This window comes from Oncorhynchus gorbuscha, linkage group LG13 (genome assembly GCF_021184085.1).
Source record: "Oncorhynchus gorbuscha isolate QuinsamMale2020 ecotype Even-year linkage group LG13, OgorEven_v1.0, whole genome shotgun sequence".
Classification (NCBI taxonomy): domain Eukaryota; kingdom Metazoa; phylum Chordata; class Actinopteri; order Salmoniformes; family Salmonidae; genus Oncorhynchus; species Oncorhynchus gorbuscha.
In genome coordinates this window covers 26,134,755-26,157,987 of record NC_060185.1, presented here as the reverse complement: position 1 = coordinate 26,157,987, position 23,233 = coordinate 26,134,755, and the positions used below count along the sequence as shown (strand labels likewise).

Below are 23,233 nucleotides of genomic sequence, written 5' to 3'. Positions count from 1 at the left end.
TGAATATGCAGAGACAAAGCACAAATTGTGTCATGTCAATCCAAACAAAACATACATTTAGGCTGGTACTCCATGTTATTGCAGATTTCTGGAAGTCTATTTGATTTTTTTGCTGGTTTATCTGCACACAACAGCACAGGTAGAGAGATCGGAATAAAAACTGAAACAGAGAAACAATCTTTTATTAAGTTCTCTATATGGTAAAATGATCCCGTCAATATCATTGCACCACATAATTAACTAGACTAGAGAACTGTCACTTGATCAGGTTATGCTGCTGGGTGGTTTCCCAATCTAAAAAAAAATGAACTGTTTTCTCTTTCACTTTTTCAAAAAGTACTGAACAATGCAACTGATTTGCTGAGTTCTTCAAGGCTAAAATCAACACCATTCGAAAGAACATTGTATTCTCCAACCTCAACCCCACTCTGGCTCGTAACCCACCACCCATATCTGACCCCACTCTAAGTGATTTAGCTCTGGTCTCACCTGCTGCTGTGGTAGAAATCTAATAAAATGAAGACTACCAGTGGCCCCCACGAACCTATTGGAACATCACTGTTCAAAACATACTCAGCTGCTCTCAAATTGTTCAGCAATTCGCTCCATACTGGGCAGGTGCCGTCACTGTTCAACATCGCTGTCATCACCCCCTTGCTCAAGAAACCATCCCTTGACCAAGATCTTCTCTCAAACTACATGTTTATTTCCAACCTCACATTTTTATCTAAATCCATGGAGAACACACTGGCAACTCAGCTTCAGTCACACCTCAGTGCTAACCATCTTTATGAAGCTCTCCAGTCTGGCTTTAGACCCATGCACAGTACTGCGATAGCTCTGGTGAAGGTTGTAAATGACCTGCTCATTGCTGCAGATACAGGATCCCCCACCATCTTGGTTCTTCTGGACCTCAGTGCTGCTTTTGACACAGTAGATCAAACCATTCTAGTGCAGCACCTCAGACAGCACACTACCATCTGCGGGACTGCCCTAAACTGGTTTATCTCCTCCGTTCTAACCACAAGCAGTACGTCACCCTCAGTGAGGCAAGATCAGAGGAGTCCATCATAGCCTGCAATGGTAGTTGTTAGGACCTATCCTCTTCCTGCTCTACATGCCCCCACTTGGCCAGCTCTTCAGACAGCACAGTGTCCATTTCCACTGCAACGCATTAAAACAACGCATTATACAACATCTGCTCTGTCAACTGTCCAACTGTCTGGAAGAAGGAAATTCTTGGATGCAGAACAACTTCCTCCAACTCAACAGCAACAAGGCAGAGGCAATGCTGACAGACATCCTCCAGTAGATCATTGTTGCAGCATCCGCCTTGCAGCATCCGCCCTGCAGCATCCGCCCTGCAGCATCCGCCCTGCAGCATCCGCCCTGCAGCATCCGCCCTGCAGCATCTGCCCTGCCATACTTGGCCATATCATCAGACCGTCTCTCACCACATCTGACGCAGAATAGCTAATGCATGCATTCATTTTCTCCAGAATTGATTTTGGGAAAACAATACTTGGGGGACTGCCTGCACATTCAATTAATAAACTACAGCTCATCCAAAAGAGTGTTGCAAGGATTCTGACAAACAAAACATTCTGCCCAGATCATCCACATCTTTGCTGATTTCCATTGGCTACCAGTTCCTCAAATAATTTATTTGAACATCTCCTTGTCTAAAATACCTTAAATGGCATCTGACCCACCTACCTGTCAGACCTACTCTCCCCCATGAACCTCCCTTACATTCAAGCCATGCTAAACTCCTCCATGCCCCCAGGACCAGGCTCCACACAATGGGGGACCGTGCCTTTTCCTCTCGTACACCATCCCTATGGAACTCCCTCCCTGATAATCTCAGGGCTGTTCAGACTGTTGTGGCCTTAAGACTCATCAGCTGGCCTACCCTTCTCTTAGACTTTGTTGCTATCATGATATGGTTAGATATATAGTGCATTCAGAAAGTACTCAGACCTCTTGACTTGTCCACATTGTTACATTACAGCCTTATTCTAAAATTGATTCAATTAATTAGTTTTCCTCATCAATCTACACACAATACCCCATAATGATGAAGCGAAAACGTTTTTTTTTAGAAATGTTTGCAAATGTATTAATGATAAAAAACAGATACATTTACATAAGTATTCAGATTCTTTACTCGGTACTTTCTTGAAGCACCTTTGGCAGCGATTACAGCCTCAAGTCTTCTTGGGTATGATGCTACAAGCTTGGCACACCTGTATTTGGGGAGTTTCTCCCATTCTTCTCTGCAAATCCTCTCAAGCTCTGTCAGGTTGGATGGCGAGCGTCACTGCACAGCTATTTTCAGGTCTCTGCATAGATGTTCGATCGGGTTCAAGTCCGGTCTCTGGCTGGGCCACTCAAGGACATTCAAAGACTTGTCCTGCAGCCACTCCTTCGTTGTCTTGGCTGTGTGCTTAGGGTCGTTGTCCTGTTGGAAGGTGAACCTTCTTCCCAGTCTGACGTCCTGAGCGCTCTGGAGCAGGTTTTCATCAAAGATCTCTCTATACTTTGATCCGTTCATCTTCCCCTTGATCCTGACTTGTCTCCCAGTCTCTGCCGCTGAAAAATATCCTCACAGCATGATGCTGCCAACACCATGCTCCACCGTAGGGATGGTGCCAGGTTTCCTCCAGACGCGACGTTTGGCATTTAGGCCAAAAAGTTACATCTGGGTGTCACTAGACCAGAGAATCTTGTTTCTCATGGTCTGAGAGTCCTTTAGAAGCCTTTTGGCAAACTCCAACTCATGTGCCTTTTACTGAAGAGTGGCTTCCGTATAGCCACTACCATAAAGGCCTGATTCGTGGAGTGCTGCAGAGATGGTTGTCCTTCTGGAAGATTCTCCCATCTCCACAGAGGAACTTTGGAGCTCTGTCAGAGTGACCATCAAGTTCTTGGTCACTCCCTGGCCAAGGCCCTTCTCCCCCAATTGCTCAGTTTGTCTGGGCGGTCAGCTCTAAGAAGAGTCTTGGTGGTTCCAAACTTCTTCCGTTTAAGAATGTTGGAGGCCACTGTGTTCTTGGGGACCTTCAATGCTGCAAAAATCTTTTGGTACCCTTCCCTAGATCTGTGTGTCGATACAATCCTGTCTTGGAGCTTCTCGGACAATTCTATGGCATGCACTGTCAACTGTTGGATCTTATATTGACAGATGGACTCCAATCAAGCTGTAGAAATATCTCAAGGATGATCAATGGAAACAGGATGCACCGGAGCAACATTTTGAGTCTCATAGCAAAAGGTCTGAATACTTATGTAAATAAGGTATTTCTGTTTTTTAGTTTCAATAAATTTGATAAAATTTCAAACAAACTGGTTACACTTTGTCATTATGGGGTATTGTGTATAGATTTATGAGGATTTTATTTTTTTAAATCCATTTTAGAATAAGGCTGTAATTTAACAAAATGTGGAAAAAGTCTAGGGGTCTGAATACTTTCTGAATGCACCATACATATGTTTTATTTTTTTAACTATTTCTATTTTCTATTTAATATTATGCACTTTGAGATTATTGTTGTATAATGAAATGCGCTTTAAAATATAATTCTTTAGTATCATTATTATATTCCTGCCGCTAGGGATTTTGGGTACTCACCGATCCTCCTTCCTGTCCCTGAGATGGATGTTCTGATTGGGCCAGTTGCTGTGTGTCTCTGTTGGGACAAGCATCACCATAAACAGGGGTTCCTAACTTTAACCTAACCTGGCTAGTAGAAACTATGGTAACTATGGTGGAATTACAGTAGACAATGTGGGTGAAAAACCACAGCATTTTAAATGGTCTTTACTTGGACTCTACAGTGACTTTGTCATTTAAAGCGGTTGTCTCTTACCCACTGCCATGGTGGCCTTCAGAGTCTAGTCCAACAGGATACGGTGAAGAGGAAACGTCTGTGTGTGGGACAATGAGGATGTTCAAAACTATTATGTGACTAAGCCAATCTATTTTCACTGCACTTCAGAGCATATATTCTCTAAATTGTGATGGCTGCCTCTAACTCTGTCAAACCATGCACAGCGCCAAGCAGTACAGTCAGTCAGTTCACCGCTTTGTCTACCAGAGGGCAGGTATGCATTATAAAAGCCAAAGCTATCCGCATGTAATATGATGGCTCTGCTATAAGCTTGTCATAAACTACAGTGGCAGACCACAACATGCCATTGCAGCAGTGCCCAAGGTGACACCAACCCCCCCATGACCCCTCCCACAACATAGCATGAGTCATAGTAAGCCACTGCAGCAAAGCAACATGGGGAAAGAGGTAACATGATAAGGGGATGGTACTGTACTAGTTGGGCAGGACTACAGGACACACAGGGAGGCAGCGGTGTTAACACATTGTTAACTCACCAGGGAAGATAAACTGTTGTCTAGGTTGTAAATAACAGCCAGCTAAAGGACAAGAGGAGAAACAACCACCAGAGGAAAATAGAGAGAGAGCGATATGATTGGGTTAGATAAGCCACAAGCAGTTAAGGAGATGTTATAATAGGATATATTGTATGATTAGTGGTAAAATAGCAAATGAAGTGTAATCAGGAAATGGAATATGATTAGAGATGTGCTATTACTGGCTTAGGGTAGATTTGGAGTTAAGTGTTGTGATTGAGATGAACACAGTAGGAATCTAGAGTCTTTGGGGTGAATGCCTGTGAGAGATACTGGAGAAGTGCTGCTTTGGAGTGAAATGTTAGTGGAACAGGGTAGGAATCTAGAGAGTGCTTGGGCCTGTAAAGAGCGCTTGGGCCTGTAGAGAGCGCTTGGGCCTGTAGAGCGCGCTTGGGCCTGTAGAGAGTGCTTGGGCCTGTAGAGAGTGCTTGGGCCTGCAAGGGCCTGTCATTGTGAGGACCTGGGAAGTGGAATCGGCTGTATCGGGGCCCCTGGGGTCCGGGCGAGGGATTGGGGGGGCGGTGTGGCGGTGACGCTGGGGGGGGTTGCTCTGCTGGAAGGGGGTGGGCGAGGAGGGTGTAGAGGAAGTGGTGGAGGAGGGGTTACTGCTGGAATCCATCTGACTCAGCATGGGAGGGTTGTCCTGAAAGAGGGTTTTCAACAGAAAGGTTTCATAAATTAAGGTTCAGGACAAATTAGAGGTTCCATGTATGGTGATATTACTATTAATACACATACACACGTATGCTAAAACACTTTTTTCTACCTTTTTGGTTAGCACCTTAGGTAAAGTGCCAAACTGGATTGGTAACTCTGCTGTGCGGTCAATTTGATTATTGATATCGGATGGTACAGATTCTGCCCGGCGGATTTGCGGGACTGAAAAATAGGAGAACAATGATTCAGTACTAAATTGACATTCTTGGGATGTATCGGGAAAAAGATAATTACATTGTGCATTTTTTGTCGTTTTATATGCAGGAATTGACAAGGGCTTACGTGGAAGAAAAGATATCCTGCAGGGAAGGGCTTCTTTGGTACATTTGTTATGGCACTTTAACCTGGAAGCAGAGGAGACAGTAGTTCGAGGGGGAGCAGAGTGACTTGTGTACAAATGAAAGCGGAGATGTACAGTGCATTCGGAGAGGATTCCGACCCCTTGACATTTTCCATATTTTGTTACGCTACAGTTTTATTCTAAAATTGATTAAATCGTTGCCCCCCCCCCAATCTACACACAATAGCCCATAATGACACAGCAAAAACAGTTTTTTATAAAAATGGAAATATCACATTTACATAAGTATTCAGACCCGTTTCTTAGTACTTTGTTGAAACACCTTTGGCAGCGATTACAGCGTCTTGTTGGGTATGACGCTACAAGCTTGGCACACCTGTGTTTGGGGAGTTTCTCCCATTCTTCTCTGCAGATCCTCTCAAGCTCTGTCAGGTTTGATGGGGAGCGTTGCTGCACAGCTATTTTCAGGTCTCTCCAGAGATGTTTGATAGGGTTCAAGTCCGGCATCTGGCTGGGCCACTCAAGGACATTCAAAGACTTGTCCCGCAGCCACTCCTTTGTCTTGGCTGTTTGCTTAGGGTCGTTGTCCTGTTGGAAGGTGAACATTCGCTCCAGTCTGAGGTCCTGAGCGCTCTGGAGCAGGTTTCATCAAGGTTCGCTATGTACATTGCTCCATTCATCTTTCCCTCAAACCTGACTTGTCTCCCAGTCCCTGCCGCTGAAAAACATCCCCACTGCATGATGCTGCCACCACCATGCTCCACCTTAGGGATGGATGGCGCCAGGTTTCCTCCAGAAGTGATGTTTGGCATTCAGGCCAAAGACTTCTTGTTTTCATCACACCAGAGAATCTTGTTTCTCTTTTGGCAAATTCCAAGTGGGCTGTCATGTGCCTTTTACTGAGGAGTGGCTTCCGCCTGGCCACACTACAGAGATGAGTGCTGCAGAGATGGTTGTCCTTCTGAAAGGTTCTTACATTTAAGAATGATGGAGGCCACTGTGTTCCTGCTGCAGAAATGTTTTGGCACCCTTCCCCAGATCTGTGCCTCAACAAAAATCATTTTTCAGAGCTCTAAGGACAATTCCTTCGACCTCATGGCATGGTTTTTGTTCTGACATGCACTGTCAACTGTGGGACCTTATATAAACAGGTGTGTGCCTTTCAAAATCATGTCCAATCAATTGAATTTACCACAGGTGGACTCCAATCAAGTTGTAGAAACATTTCAAGGATGATCAATGGAAACAGGATGCACTTGAGCTCAATTTTGAGTCTCATAGCAAAGGGTCTGAAAACCTGTTTTCGCTTTGTCATTATGGGGTATTGTGTGTAAATTGATGAGGAAAACATTTAATTTAATACATTTTAGAATAATGCTGTAACGTAACAAAATGTGGAAATAGTTATCGGGTCTGAATACTTTCTGAATGCACCGCATAGAAGGCTTCTTCTTACTTGCAGTGTTTGCACTTAACACCAAACATCATGTTCTTATGACACACCTGGCATGTCTGTGAGAGCCAGGATTTGGTTGAAAACCTTAGAAGGAGGGAGAGAAGCTAAATATTAATATATTTCACAACTTCTAATGTTGGAGTTGCCTACTGTAGTGGATAAACTGTCCCAGAGAAGTTTATGTGTTGTAATTCTGCCAGATCCCAAATGGTTTTCATTGGAATCTGTTATCTCTTTTCCCCAAACTTTTACGGAAGATCAAAATGAATAAATACACACTTTCCAGTCAGATAAACACTGGGTCTGACTGAGTGTCTGCATAACTCAAATTCTCAGATTCTTGAGGCGCCATTCCCACCAGACCAATGCAAGAAATGTTTGGGGTCTGTGCCAAGCTAGGAAGCTGAGCGAAAAACCAGGAATGTATTTTTTTCACAAATCCCATCACCATACAGTTGAAGTCAGAAGTTTATAAATACTTAGGTTGGAGTCATTAAAACTAGTTTTTCAACCACTCCACACATTTCTTGTTAGCAAACTATAGTTTTAGCAAGTCGGTTAGGACATCTACTGTGTGCATGACACAAGTAATTTTTCCAATAATTGTGTACAGACAGATTATTTCACTTATAATTCACTGTATCACAATTCCAGTGGGTCAGAAGTTTACATACACTAAGTTGACTGTGCCTTTAAACAGCTTGGAAAATTCCAGAAAACTATCATGGCTTTAGAAGCTTCTGATAGGCTAATTGACATAATTTGAGTCAATTGGAGGTGTACCTGTGGATGTATTTCAAGGTCTACATTCAAGCTCAGTGCCTATTTACTTGACATCATGGGAAAATCAAAAGAAATCAGCCAAGACCTCAGAAAAAACATTGTAGACATCCACAAGTCTGGTTCATCGTTGGGAGCAATTTCTAAATGCCTGAAGGTACCACGTTCATCTGTACAAACAATAGCACGCTGTAACGGCTTTCTAACCACGCTGTAACGGCAATGCTACCAAATTCTAATTGGGTGTATGTAAACTTCTGACCCACTGGGAATGCGATGAAAGAAATAAAAGCTGAAATCATTCTCTCTACTATTATTCTGACATTTCACATTCTTAAAATAAAGTAGTGATCTTAACTGACCGAAGACAGGGATTTTTTACTAAGATGAAATGTCAGGAATTGTAAAAAAAAAAATGATTTTAAATATATTTGGCTAATGTGTCTGTAAACTTCCGACTTCAACTGTACTCCATTAAGACCCAGAGGGCCTTTAAGGTTTAAACAATAGATATGTAAGTATGGTGATGATGTGTCCTACCTGTGTGTTACAGAGAGGCCGATATCTCTCCTCATTATCTGTGGAGACCCCCGGTGCAATGCCAGGTTGTCTGGAAGGAAACGAGAGTGAGGGAGTGTGAGAGGAGCTAGACAAAGGGGAACAGAGGAAAGGAGATAGCAAGAGGGAGATGGGGGAAGAGAGAGAGAGAAAAAAAAGAGTGGGAGAAAGAAAGACAGGAGAAAAGTGATGGAGTTCTAATCGAGTATGAGGGAAACAGAAAGGGAGGAAAAGAGAGAAAGGGAAACGCAGAACGACAGAGTTCCCAGGTTCCACTGGGGCAGCAGGACTCACGTTCGAGCAGCGTGGGGGTGCCTGGGAGGGTGTAGGGAGTGGTGGCCGGACCAGGGGTGCAGGCGGAGTCTTCACACCCGTTCCCACTGCTACTGTTGATGTGCACGTTCAGGAGCAGCTTATTCTTCTTCCCCCTCCTGCAGAGAGAGGGCTAGCTGTGTGGGTCACTCAGAGAACGGACACATCATTCACACAGAAACCAACTCATTCCATAGGTTTTGACTCAAACACCCACACTTGCGATGAAAATGGCCACTCATATTCAACAGAGAAAACACAAAATAGCTGCCTTAATTAATTTCAGAAGACAGAATAGAGAAACACCCACTTGTTGTTGGGCACTGGCTCTTCTATGCGATTGTCCAGCTGTGATTCGTGGCTCTTGCTGCGTGTGAGGGTGATGTTGAAGGGGAGCTGCAGCAGCATTCGGGAGGGGGTGGGGGCGCGTGTGGGAGGTGCTTGGTGCGTCTCTTGGAGGGAGGGAGATTGGAGAGGAGCAGCGACGAGGAGGGGAAGGTGTCCGTCATGTCGCCTGTGTAGACTTTATGCCCCTTATTGTCCACACAGGGTACAACAGTCACAGAGACAGAACGGGCGTGGGTGTGGGGACTGAGGATGGGGCCACAGGGTAGTGTGGCAGGGGTGGAGGGGCGACGGTCCAGAGGAGGTAATGTGTTACTGTCACGGCGGGGCGACTCTGTTATCAAGGTTCCTGTGTCTTCCCTGATGTCCCCACCTAAAGCAGAGGTCAGAGTTACAAATAGTACTAAACGACAGAGCACACAGCATCAATAAGCACTGTTATTAATGACAGAACGGTGTAACTGACCTATCTCAGTAGCATTCTTCAGGCAGGAGAGGGCAACGGTGAGTTGAGAGCACTCCTCTGGGTTGGATCCCAGTCGTCTCATGGTGTCCTGCACCTGACAACTGGACATCTGCAGCAAAGCATCCAGGGACAGCTTCACTGGTACAGCCTAGAGAGAGAGAGAGAGAGAGAGAGAGAGAGAGAGAGAGAGAGAGAGAGAGAGAGAGAGAGAGAGAGAGAGAGAGAGAGAGAGAGAGAGAGAGAGAGAGAGAGAGAGAGGATGGGAAAGGATGGAAGGAGAAACAGATGGGTAGGAGGTATTGTGCCAGAGAGAGAGGGACGTGGGCAATGTGTGTGTGTGGTTGTCCCAGACAAGTTGCTATGACATTCTACACAGACGTGCTGTGACAAACTATCAACCCAACCTTCAGACAGGACTGCGTCAACCCTGTCTCACTCCAAGGCAGGCAGGGAGTGGGGGACATTGTGTAAGATGTGACATTTGGTCACTCTAGAGGTTACTTGGTGGCTATTTCAAGTCCAATGAAAAACACTATCCTTAAAGGGATAGCTACATTGAACAAAAATAAAAACACAACATGTTCCATGAGCTAAAATAAAAGATCCCAGAAGTGTTGCATATGCACAAAAAGCTTATTTCTCAAAAATGTTGTGCACAAATTTGTTTACATCCCTGTTAGTGAGCATTTCTCCTTTGCCAAGATAATCCATCCACCTGACAGGTGTGGTATATCAAGAAGCTGAACAGCATGATGTTTGCACAGGTGCACAATGGGGAAGATAAAAGGCCACTCTAAAATTTGCAGTTTTGTCACACAACACAATGCCACAGATGTCTCAAGTTTTGAGGGAGCATGCAATTGGCATGCTGACTGCAGGAATGTAATAATTTAATGTTAATTTCTCTACCATAAGCCACCTCCAACATTATTTTAGAAAATGTGGTGTTGTGTAAAATCCATAGATTAGGGCCTAAGGAATGTATTTAAATTGACTGATTTCCTCATATGAACTGTAACTCAGTAAAATATTTGAAATTGTTGCATTTTGTGTTTATATTTTTGTTCAGTATAGTTCACTCAGAGGTTTCTGAGATGAGGTACCCCAGTGCTGGACTGGTGAATTCCGGAATCTACTGGCAAGCCATAAAAAGAAGGCTTATACCAACCCATATACCACCAACATCCCCCATTGCTTCCCTGGAATGAATTCTCACACCTCTGGTCTCCCCGGCGACCGTCCTCAGCCCAGTGGACCGTACTAACCAGAATAGCGGGGGAGGGAGGTTTCTGGGATGGAGGCTTAATCGCCTGGCAACCAATAGCTTCCTGCATTGTCTCCATGGTAAATGGAGGAAACGGTCAAAAGGAAGCATGAAGTGGTGTTTGGCTCAGTGAGGGACGCAGGAGACTGAGGAGTTGGATATTATCTAGGTCTATTAGTTATAGTCACGATCTGGAGATCCACTAAGTATATGTTTCTGTGTGCATGGGTATGTGTGTGCATGGTTATGTGTGTGCATGGGTATGTGTGTGCATGGGTATGTGTGTGCATGGGTATGTGTGTGCATGGGTGCTGTGTGTGCATGGGTATGTGTGTGCATGGGTGCTGTGTGTGCATGGGTGCTGTGTGTGAATGGGTGCTCGTGTGTGCATGGGTATGTGTGTGCATGGGTATGTGTGTGCATGTGTATGTGTGTGCATGGGTGCTTGTGTGTGTGAATGCATGCACACGTGGCAGAAATAGGTAATCAATTCAACAGCTTGTATCATTAGTGTTAAAGAACTTAATCACTTTTATGTACAGATTAATAACAACAAGGTATTTGTGTAAGGGACATGGTTAGGACCAGAGGCTTAGATAAGTGCCCACTTATTCCAGTAGTAGCAGGATCAAATGGAGGGTGGTGTGGGTGGCAGTGGACCAGGGCTACTGTTCTTTATCAGTATCTGTATCTAGGCAGATGGTGAGAGGAGAGTCCCAGGATACAGAGCCCCTGGCTGGAACCTCCCCATTAAAACCTGATCACTTATTTGCCTGTCATGCCTATTGCCTAAGGTATTACTTCTTCAATAAGCACTGTGGCACTTGACGTGTATTGGGGTGCAATGGTCTACCATGGAACTCAACCCCTCCATAGAAGGATTTGTTTTTCCAGGGAGTCACTTTCTTCTTATCAGCAGACAGACTTGTTACCCACAACAAAAGACAAGCTGAGTTGGAAATTCACCAGGAAGCAAGGTGACTAATGGGGATATGGTTTTGCTTTTGAAGGTACCTTTAAACTCTTTATCTTCGGGCTATATGACACAATCTCAACCAACTGCACTGTCATGTCTGTAGAATCTGACCAACTCATCTGTTGAATGTACACACGCACACTGCAGACCACACATAGCAGGTGTGTGTGTGTGAGAGAGACACACACACACACACACATACTGTGTGCTGTGGGTTATGATACTGTGTGTGGGGCAGGCCAGAACTTCAAACTGAAAGCGTATGAAAAGGCTGACACATACCGTTGCCTGGGTGTCAGCCTTTCTGGGCATGCTATGACTGGCTGTGTTTGGTGTTGACGTAACCTAATAATGATAGAACAGATGACTGACTACACAGAACCAGGGGGAGAGAGAGGTCGACAAAAACAACTCAACTAAACGGTCCCTTACCACAAACAGACACATGACCACACAGCCCATGATCACAAACACTATGACCACACACACCATGACCACACACACAAACCCCTTATCTCATCCGTTTGCTACCTGCACCCATTAAACCAATCATTAAACCAATCATCAATCATAAGGAATAAGGAATAAAAATCAAATAAGGAATAAGGTTCTGAAGTGTCTGTCATATATCGAGGAGGTACACAGTAAGAAAGTTAAGGAAATATAGTATATATATTTTTTCTACACATATTTAACCCCTTATTGTTGTTGGCACAAAACTACGTCCATACTTCTATTCCTTTGTATAAGTTATCTTCAGACGAGTCTGTGACAATTGTGGGGGTAATAGAGCAAAATGGAGAACCCCATCTTTCCATAGAGTGTAGGCCAAACCGTTCGGACGATTTTCGGGATGTCTCATGGTCTGACAAACACCGGTGTACCTCGGCCACCTTCCACCTCAGATGCGGAAGGCTGACATAGGGGGATGTGGGGGATTGAGCCGCAGCCCATATGCAAAATAAATGATCTCTAGCTTAAACTGACGGACTCTGATGGGGATTTTTTTATTATGTTACTTAGATTAACGCACCGGTGGGTCAATAGACTCTTCATGATTTAATAACACCCAAAACAAGCCCCCTTCTATAAATCATCAAAGAAACACACTCGCCCAGACACACAACACATACACGTGAGCCAGGAGGTGAACACACTAATCAGCCTAGCTACTGGAATACGTAGAAACTTATGGGGGTGTACTGAGATACCCAATGGGCTGGGTGATTCTCTTCTCACCACTCATCTTGAAAAAACAAAGACTAAAAAAGTAGAACTCAATCAATCCACCATTATTAACACAACGGAAAAATCGAATGATTTATTATTGAAATATTGAAATAGCATGGGAAACCGAGGAAAAACAAATTGATACAATTTAAGGCCAAGTGGCAAACAGTAATGCAAGCACTAGGGATGGAGGTGTGACCAGGCACTAGGGATGGAGGTGTGACCAGGCACTAGGGATGGAGGTGTGAGCAGGCACTAGGGATGGAGGTGTGACCAGGCATTAGGGATGGGGGTGTGAGCATGCAGGTCTGGGCAGATGAGATGTTGTCATTGTTTGTGTGTGTCTGTAATTTGTTGTTCGTATGTATAAGTTCGTATCTGGAGTGAAATGAAATAGTAGACAAAGAGAAATAAACTTCGCAAGGAACACACATGAACACACAAACACAAACACACACACACACACACACACACACACACACACACACACACACACACACAGACGGGAGCATACTAAAACCTATTAACGTCAACAAACTAAACAGAACAACCGCCTCTTAAATCCTCAAATTAAAAGAGGCCAGACTCAACAACAGTAATCTTCTCTGTGCTACTAAATCCCATGTCTTGTGTACTAACACAGTATTATCAGCTAATAACTTATTTAGTCTACACAGAGCTACAGTCTATCAGCACTGCAGAAACAAGTCACTCTCTAGTAAGACACCTCTGGCTAACAGGAAAAAAAAGGCCATGTTGCTATGCTATACAAAAGGCTTTCCTTCAGTAGATTGTTCAAAAGCTTTCCTGTAGTACGTACCATGTGCTCCTTATGGACTTTGTCTTCTCTAATGTCCCAGTGATATCGCTAGTGCTCCAAAACACTGTCAAAAACACTGTGACAGTGTCTCCTGAGCGCAGTCTCACACACTGTTTTTTTTTCTCTCGCTCACTCCCTCAGTCCCTCCCTCCCTTACCTCCCTCCTTCCCTGTCTCTCTCTTTTCTTTCCAAGCAGGCTCTGCCAGATAGCCAGCCTGTCAGTTTGCTTCTGGCATGCCAAAGCGGTGCATCAGGCATTGGGCCTAACAGAATATCTCCATGCTAGGCATAATAGGGAAGCCCTACAGAGTAGCCCAACACAACAGCAAGCCTGTCAAACACAGTGGCCCTAGTAACCCCACAAAGCAGCCGTAGTGGAATGGGAGACTGCTAGAAACAGTATTAGAGAATCTCAACAGATAAGCTGTGTGTGCAGAATGCAGCCAGTGACCTCAAGTCTAAGAGCCATAGAAACTACTTGATGGGGTTGATTCATATATCTCTCTCAATATTGGATGGCTCAAGAAATCCTTCCTCCAGACAGGACCATGAAGACAAGGAGAGAACCATAACTAATCAGTGCTTTGCCACCCAATCTCAGAAGACTGCCTCCACTTCCTATGAACACTAGCATTTCTCCACAGGCCATCGTCTTGGACGCTCCAGATAAGACTAAGGCTGGCCTTAAGACCAGAGAACCGGGGATAGTGAGACGGGAAGAGAAAGAAGAAAGAGGGGGGGGAGTAGGTAGGGGATATACAGTTGAAGTCGGAAGTTTACATACACCTTAGCCAAATACATTTAAACTCAGTTTTTCACAATTCCTGACATTTAATCCAAGTAAAAATTCCCTGTTTTAGGTCAGTTAGGATCACCACTTTATTTTAAAAATGTGAAATGTCAGAATAATAGTAGAGAGAATGATTTATTTCAGCTTTTATTTCATTCATCACATTCCCAGTGGGTCAGAAATTTACATACACTCAATTAGTAATTGGAAGCATTGCCTTTCAATTGGTGTAACTGGTGTAACTGAGTCAGGTTTGTAGGCCTCCTTGCTCACATATGCTTTTTCAGTTCTGCCCACAAAGTCTCTATAGGATTGAGGTCAAGGCTTTGTGATGGCCACTCCAATACCTTGACTTTGTTGTCCTTAAGCCATTTTGCCACATCTTTGGAAGTATGCTTGGGGTCATTGTCCATTTGGAAGAGCCATTTGCGACCAAGCTTTAACTTCCTGACTGATGTCTTGAGATGATGCTTCAATATATCCACGTACTTTTCCTCCTCATGATGCCATCTATTTTGTGAAATGCACCCGTCCCTCCTCCAGCAAAGCACACCCACAACATGATGCTGCCACCCCGTGCTTCACAGTTGGGATGGTGTTCTTCGGCTTGCAAGCCTCCCCCTTTTTCCTCCAAACATAACAATGGCCAAACAGTTAGACCAGAGGACATTTCTCCAAAAAGTACGATCTTTGTCCCCCCGTGTACATTTGCAAGCCATAGTCTGGCTTTTTAATGGTGGTTTTGGAGCAGTGGCTTCTTTCTTGCTGAGCAGCCTTTCAGGTTATGTCGATATAGGACTCGGTTTACTGTGGATATAGATACTTTTGTACCTGTTTCCTCCAGCATCTTCACAAGGTGTTGTTCTGGTGTTGTTCTGGGATTGATTTGCTCTTTTCGCACCAAAGTACATTCATCTCTAGGAGACAGAATGCCTCTCCTTCCTGAGCGGTATGACGGCTGTGTGGTCCCATGGTGTTTATACTTGCGAGCTATTGTTTGTACAGATGAACGTGGTACGTTAAGGCATTTGGAAATTGCTCCCAATGATGAACCAGACTACAATGTTTTTTCTGTCTGATTTCTTTTGAGTTTCCCATGATGTCAAGCAAAGAGGCACTGAGTTTGAAGGTAGGCCTTGAAATACATCCACAGGTACACCTCCAATTGACTCAAATGATGTCAATTAGCCTATCAGAAGCTTCTAAAGCCATGACATAATTTTCTGGAATTTTCCAAGCTGTTTAAAGGCACAGTCAACTTAGTGTATGTAAACGTCTGACCCACTGGAATTGTGATACAGTGAATTATAAGTGAAATAATCTGTCTGTCAAACATTGTTGGAGAAATGACAAAGTAGATGTCCTAACCGACTTGCCAAAACTATAGTTGATAACAAGATGTTTGTGGAGTGGTTAAAAACAGTTTTCATGACTCCAACCTAAGTGTATGTAAACTTCCGACTTCAACTGTATCTTCCACAAGGGCTCAGGAAACAGCAGTTTTGTTGAGGTCCTTTGTACTTCTTCTGCTCTGACCGACCTCTTTCCTCTCTTCCTTGAGAGACATACTTCTATGTGTTCCCTGTTACTGCAGCTGTCCTGAGATTACACTAACTAACCCCTGGTTCTTCATACACGTGTTGATTCAGTCTGGTCCCATGCTGACACCAAACCATCCTTAACACATACTGACATCCCCCATTAGTTGAAGTTTTACACAAGCAAGTCCCAAGTGTTTTAGGTAGCTGTAAATTAGTAAATATCAGGAACAAATGCAAAAAATATGATACTAGTTGATTGGAACAAAAAGTGGAGCTATGCTAACTAAACACAACTTTTTCCCCCTGGTTATCACTGCCTCTTCATACATTTTCCTAAACTGTCCAGTCATGCAAATGTGGCAAAGAGGCACGCCTGATCTGGGCTCTGCCCTGAGGGCCATTCCTCACTTCTTCCTGTGTAAACAGTGGCAGCGCTGAGCCGGGGACAAAGCCTCCCTCTCTCTCAAATCTCCCAAGGTTTACAATGGCTGAGGGCTGGGAGAAGAGCGCTCATTATCTGAGATCTTTTATAGCCTAGCCTGAGATCTGTTTGTGCTGTCTTCCTAACTCCTATGGTCATTGTCACCACCAGGACTTGGCAAGGAAAGTTTCAAATTTTAATGTCACATTCACAAGTATAGTGAAATGCTTTTCTTAAAAACTCAAAACCCAACAATGCAATAATCAACAAAAATGTATCACTAGAACAAAACACATGAGAAATAAGAATAAGCTATATGAAATACACAATAAAGTAAGTAAGTAAGCATGCTATATGCAAGAAATATTTCAAAAGTAAGTTCCAATACTATATTTACATGTGCAGGGAAACAAAATACTTATAGGGTAAGTGACTTGACATTAGGATATAAGATAAACAGAGTAGCAGCAGCTTGTATGTGAGTGGGTGAGTGGGTGTGCAGGTGTGTAGAGTCAGTGTTTTATTTTTTATTTTTTTATTTAACCAGGGAGCCCAGTGGAGAACAAGTTCTCATTTACAACTGCGACCTGACCAAGATAAAGGAAAGCAGTGCGACAAAAACAACAACACAGAGTTACACATGGGATAAACAAACGTACAGTCAATAACACAATAGAAAAATCTATGTACAGTGTGTGCAAATGTAGAAGATTAGGGAGGAAAGGCAATAAATAGGCCATAGAGGTGAAATAATTACAATTTAGCATAAACACTGGAGTGATAGATGTGCAGATGGTGATATGCAAGTAGAGATACTGAGGAGCAAAAGAGCAAGAAGATAAATAACAATATGGGAATGAGGTAGTTGGGTGTACTATTTACAGATTGGCTGTGTACAGGTGAAGTGATCGGTAAGCTGTTCTGACAGCTGATGCTTAAAGTTAGAGAGGGAGATATAAGATGCCAGCTTCAGTGATTTTTGCAATTTGTTCCAGTCATTGGCAGCAGAGAACTGGAACGAAAGGCGGCCAAAGGAAGTGTTGACTTTGGGGATGATTAGTGAAATATACCTGCTGGAGCGCGTGCTACAGGTGGGTGTTGCTATGGTGACCAGTGAGCTGAGATAAGTCGGGGCTTTACCTAGCAAAGACTTATAGATGACCTGGAGCGGGTTTGGCGACGAATATGTAGCGAGCATAGTCAGTCAACGAGAGCATACAGGTCGCAGTAGTGGGTAGTATATGGGGCTGTGGTGACAAAACGAATGGCACTGTGATAGACTACATCCAGTTTGCTGAGTAGAGTGTTGGAGGCTATTTTGTAAATTATATTGATGAAGTCAATGATCGGCAGTATAGTCAGTTTTACCAGGGTATGTTTTGCAGCATGAGTGAAGGAGGCTTTGTTGTGAAATAGAAAGCCAATTCTAGATTTAATTTTGGATTGGAGATGCTTAATGTGAGTCTGTAAGGAGAATTTACAGTCTAACCACACACCTAAGAATTTGTAGTTGTCCACATATTCTAAGTCAGAACTGTCCAGAGTAGTGATGCTCGTCGGGCAGGTGGGAGGGTGTGGGTAGGAATCGGTTGAAGAGGATGCATTTAGTTTTACTAGCATTTAAAGGCAGTTGGAGGCCATGGAAGGAGTGTTGTATGGCATAGAAGCTCGTTTGGAGGTTTGTTAACACAGTGTCCAAATAAGGGCCAGATGTATACAGAATGGTGTCGTCTGCGTAGAGGTGGATCAGAGAATCTCCAGCAACAAGAGCGACATCATTGATATATTCAGAGAAAAGAGTCGGCCCGAGAATTGAACTCTGTGGCACCCCCATAGAGACTGCCAGAGGTCCGGACAACAGACCCTCCGATTTGACACACTGAACTCTATCTGAGAAGTAGTTGGTGAATTTGAGAATCCAAGGCTATTGAGTCTGCCAGGTCAATGAAGATGGCTGCACAGTAATGCCTTTTATTGATGGCGTTTATGATATCTTTCGGAAACCTGATTGCATAGTGGAGAAGGTTCGGTGGGATTCTAAATGGTCGGTGATCTGTTTGTTAACTTGGCTTTTGAAGATTTTAGAAAGGCAGGGCAGGATGGATATAGGTCTATAACAGTTTGGGTCTAGAGTGTCTCCCCCTTTGAAGAGGGGGATGACCGTGGCAGCTTTCCAATCTTCGGCGATCTCAGACGATACAAAGGAGAGGTTGAATAGGTTGGTAATAGTGTGTGCAACAATTTCGGCATTTTTGATAGAGAGGGTCCAGATTGTCTAGCCCAGCTGATTTGTAGGGATCCAGATTTTGCAGCTCTTTTAGAACATCAGCTATCTGGATTTCGGTGAAAGAGAAGTGGGGAGGGGGGCTTGTGCAAGTTCCTGCAGGAGGCGCAGAACTGTTGGCCAGGGTAGAGGTAGCCAGGTGGAAAGCATGGCCAGCCATAGAAAAATGCTTCTTGAAATGATCGATTGTTGTAAATTTATCGGTGGTGACAGTGTTTCCTATCCTCAGTGCAATATTCAGCTGGTAGGAGGGGCTCTTATTCTCCATGTACTTTACAGTGTCCCAAAACATTTTGGAATTAGTGCTACAGGATGCAAATTTCTGTTTGAAAAAGCTAGCCTTAGCTTTCCTAAATGACTGAATATATTGGTTACTGACTTCCCTGAAAGTTGCATATCGTGGGGGCTATTCGATGCTAATGCAGAACGCCACAGGATTTTTTTGTGCTGGTCAAGTGCAGTCAAGTCTGGGGTGAACCAAGGGCTATATCTGTTCTTAGTTCTACATTTTTTGAATGGGGCATGCTTATTTAAGATGGTGAGGAAAGTACTTTTAAAGAACAAGCAGGCATCCTCTACTGACGGGATGAGGTCTATACCCTTCCAGGATACCTGGGCCAAGTCGATTAGAAAGGCCTGCTCGCTGAAGTGTTTTAGTGAGTGTTTGACAGTGATGAGGGGTGGTCGTTTGACCGCGGACCCATTACGCACGCAGTCAATAAGGCGGTGATCGCTGAGATCCTGGTTGAAGACAGCAGAGGTGTATTTAGAGGGCAAGTTTGTCAGGATGATATCTAAGAGGGTGCCCATGGTTACGGATTTAGGGTTGTACCTGGTAGGTTCCTTGATAATTTGTGTGAGATTGAGGGCATCTAGTTTAGATTGTAGGACGGGTGTTAAGCATGTCCCAGTTTAGGTCACCTAACAGTACGAACTCTGAAGATAGATGGGGGGGGGGGGATCAATTCACGTATGGTGTCCAGGGCACAGCTGGGGGCTGAAGGGGGTCTATAACAAGTGGCAGCTGTGAGAGACTTGTTTCTGGAAAGGTGGATTTTCAAAATTAGAAGCTAGAATTGTTTGGATATAGACCTGGATAGTATGGCAGAACTGCAGGCTATCTCTGCAGTAGATTGCAACTCTGCCCCCTTTGGCAGTTCTGTCTTGTCGGAAAATGTTATATTTTTGGTGGCCTTCCTAAGCCAGGATTCAGACATGGCTAGCACATCAGGGTTGGTGGAGTGTTGCAAAGTAGTGAATAAAATACACTTAGGGAGGAGGCTTCTAATGTTAACACGCAAGAAAGTATAAATGTATGTGCAGTTTAAATATATGTGCATATTATGTGTGAGTGAGAAAATGATGGGGTGAGTGTTTGTGTGATTTTTGGAGTGTGTGTGTGTGTGTGTGTGTGTGTGTGTGTGTGTGTGTGTGTGTGTGTGTGTGTGTGTGTGTGTGTGTGTGTGTGTGTGTGTGTGTGTGTGTGTGTGTGTGTGTGTGTGTGTGTGTGTGTGTGTGTGTGTGTGTGTGTGTGTGTGTGTGTGTGTGTGTGTGGGGCCCTTGGAGTGTGCTTTGAGACAGTGCAAATATTGAATGAATAGGTCTACCCCGTGTAGCTCAGTTGGTAGAGCAATGCTTGCAATGCCGGGGCTGTTGATTGCCATGGGGGACCAGTACAAAACTGTACGAAAATGTATGCACTAACTACTGTAAGTTGCTCTGAATAAGAATGTCTGCTAATTGACTAAAATGTAATAAATATACAAGGTAAACTCAGTCTGTGTATTTATTTATCAGTTGTATTGCTTAAGGACAGAAGCTGTTCAGGAGCCTGTTGGTGTCAGACTTGATGCACAGGTACCTCTTGCCGTGTGATAGCAGAGAAAATAGACTATAGACTATAGAGAAAATAGACTATGGCTTGGGAGGGTGGGGTCTTTCATGATTTTCAGGGCCTTCTTTTCACAACGCCTGATATAGAGGTCCTGGATGGCAGGGAGCTCGGCCCCAGTGATATACTGGGCTGTCCGCGCAACCCTCTGTAGAGCCATGCGATGGAGGGTGGTGCTATTGCCATACCAAGCAGTGATGCAGCCAGTTAATATGCTTCAATGGTATAACTGTCAAACTTTTTCAACCTCCTGAGGGTGAAGAGGCACTGTCGCGCCTTCTTCACGACTGTGCATGTGTGTTTGGACCATTTTAAGTCTTTAGGGATTTGCCCCCCCCTCCCCATCAGCTTCTTCGTCTTGCTGACCACACTGCCAGGTCACTGACCTCCTCCCTGTAGGCTGACTCATTGTCGCCGATGATTAGGCCTACTACAGTCGTGTCATCAGCCAACTTGATAATGGTGTTGGAGTCGAGCGTGGCCACAAAGTTGTGGGTGAACAGGGAGTGTTAAGGGTCAGCGTGGTGAAGGTAATGTTGCCTACACTCACCACCTGGGGTTGGCCCGTCAGGAAGTCCAGGATCCAATTGCAGAGGGAGGTGTTCAAACCCAGAGTCCTAAGCTTGGTGACAAGCTTGGAGGGGATAATGGTGTTGAACACTGAGCTGTAGACAATGAACAGCATTCTCACATAGGTAGTCTCTTATCTCTCTCTTATCTTGTCTCTTATCTCTTATCTCTTATCTAGGTGGATGAGGGCAGTGTTGAGAGCAATGGATCTGTTGGAGCAGTAAGCAAATTGGAGTGGGTCTAGGGTGGCTGAGATGGTGGAGTTAATGTGTGCTATAACCAGCCTCTCGAAGCACTTCATTATTTCAGAAGTGAGTGCTTACATGGCAGTAATCATTGTTGCATGAAGCATTGGAATTCTTAGGAACAGGGATGAATGTGGTCATCTTAAAACATGTGGGGATTACAGACTGGGACAAGAAGAGGTTGAAAATGACTGCCAGCTGTTCTGCACATGCTCTGAGAACGTGCCCTGGAATACCGTCAGGGCTTGTTGGTGTTGACATGATTAAAGAACCTTCTCACGTGGGCCTCGGAGTGCGAGATCACCCAAAACAAAACAGATATGGGACCAGGCTAGCTCTTTTAGCACATCCGATCCCAAATGTACCCAACAGACTGTCAGCTAACTGGTGCCACTTTTAGTGTGATGAGGCATGGGTGAATACATTCCTGCACTGTGAGTCATATAGCGAATGGAGAGGAGCCCTGGCTAAATGAATGGCCATTGTTGCCAGGACACTTTCATAGGGAGAGAAAGACAATTGACAATCGCGTTTTAGGAGCTGTGGTAGTATGGTCCACACAGATGATAAAGTAGAGAATGGCTTGTAATTCTAACCTATTTAATTAAAACAGGTCGCCAGACTTACAGGAACAGTAAAAACATTGTTGTTCTGCAAGAATGCACATTTGCATTCATGGACTCAACACATTTTTGGTGACAAAACAATGTTGTCAATCCTTTGCATAACAACATACATCCACATGCTTTCTTGCTGTGAGCGGAGAATAATGTTATTTTCAATTAGACGCGACATTAGCCTACCTCAGTGTCCCGGACACAGCACCACATGTGCTGCTCTTCACGGGTCCTACTATCTCTGTCTGCCTTTCCCTATAAATCCACCTGTTGAATCCAGGACCTGCAAGTTCAGCCACGTAAGTTCCTTTCTCATAGTCTGTATCGGCGATCCTACGCTGTCCAGTGTTACGTGTCTGTGTGTGTGAGAGCACTCATGTCCATGCGTGTGTGAGTGCTTACGTCCATGTGTGTGAGTGTGCGTGTGTGTGGTATGTGGGGAGGCAGGACCGTGTGTATAAATAGCGTGGCGGGGGGGTGGGGTGTACTGTAGCTGGCATGAAGCAATGAAAACACTACAACCTATCTACTAAATCTATATCTCTTTACTTCTATGTCTTTCCTTCTGTCTTTACTTCTATTTCTTTCCTTCTATGTCTTCACTTCTGTGTTTATTTTTATCTCTTTACTTCTATATCTTTCCTTTTATCTCTTTCCTTCTATCTCTTTCCTTCTGTCTTTACTTCTATCTCTTTACTTCTATCTCTTTCCTTCTATCTCTTTACTTCTATGTCTTTCCTTCTGTCTTTACTTCTATCTCTTTCCTTCTATGTCTTCACTTCTGTGTTTATTTTTATCTCTTTACTTCTATATCTTTCCTTCTATCTCTTTCCTTTTATCTCTTTCCTTCTGTCTTTACTTCAATCACTTTCCTTTTATCTCTTTCCTTGTGTCTTTACTTCTATCTCTTTACTTCTATCTCTTTCCTTCTGTCTTTACTTCAATCTCTTTACTTCTATCTCTTTCCTTTTATCTCTTTCCTTCTGTCTTTACTTCTATCTCTTTACTTCTATCTCTTTCCTTCTGTCTTTACTTCTATCTCTTTACTTCTATCTCTTTCCTTCTGTCTTTCCTTTTATTTCTTTACTTCTGTCTTTCCTTTTATTTCTTTACTTCTGTCTTTCCTTTTATCTCTTTACTTCTATATCTTTCCTTCTATCTCTTTCCTTTTATCTCTTTCCTTCTGTCTTTACTTATATCTCTTTACTTCTATCTCTTTTCTT

The 23,233-nt window shown here is 43.9% G+C and overlaps 1 pseudogene; it reads right to left on the bottom strand.

Annotated features, from left to right (window-relative positions):
• The window catches only part of LOC123992634, a 28,430-nt pseudogene extending 6,008 nt beyond the window's left edge, over window positions 1-22,422 (bottom strand).
• Window positions 22,423-23,233: the final 811 nt, after the last annotated feature.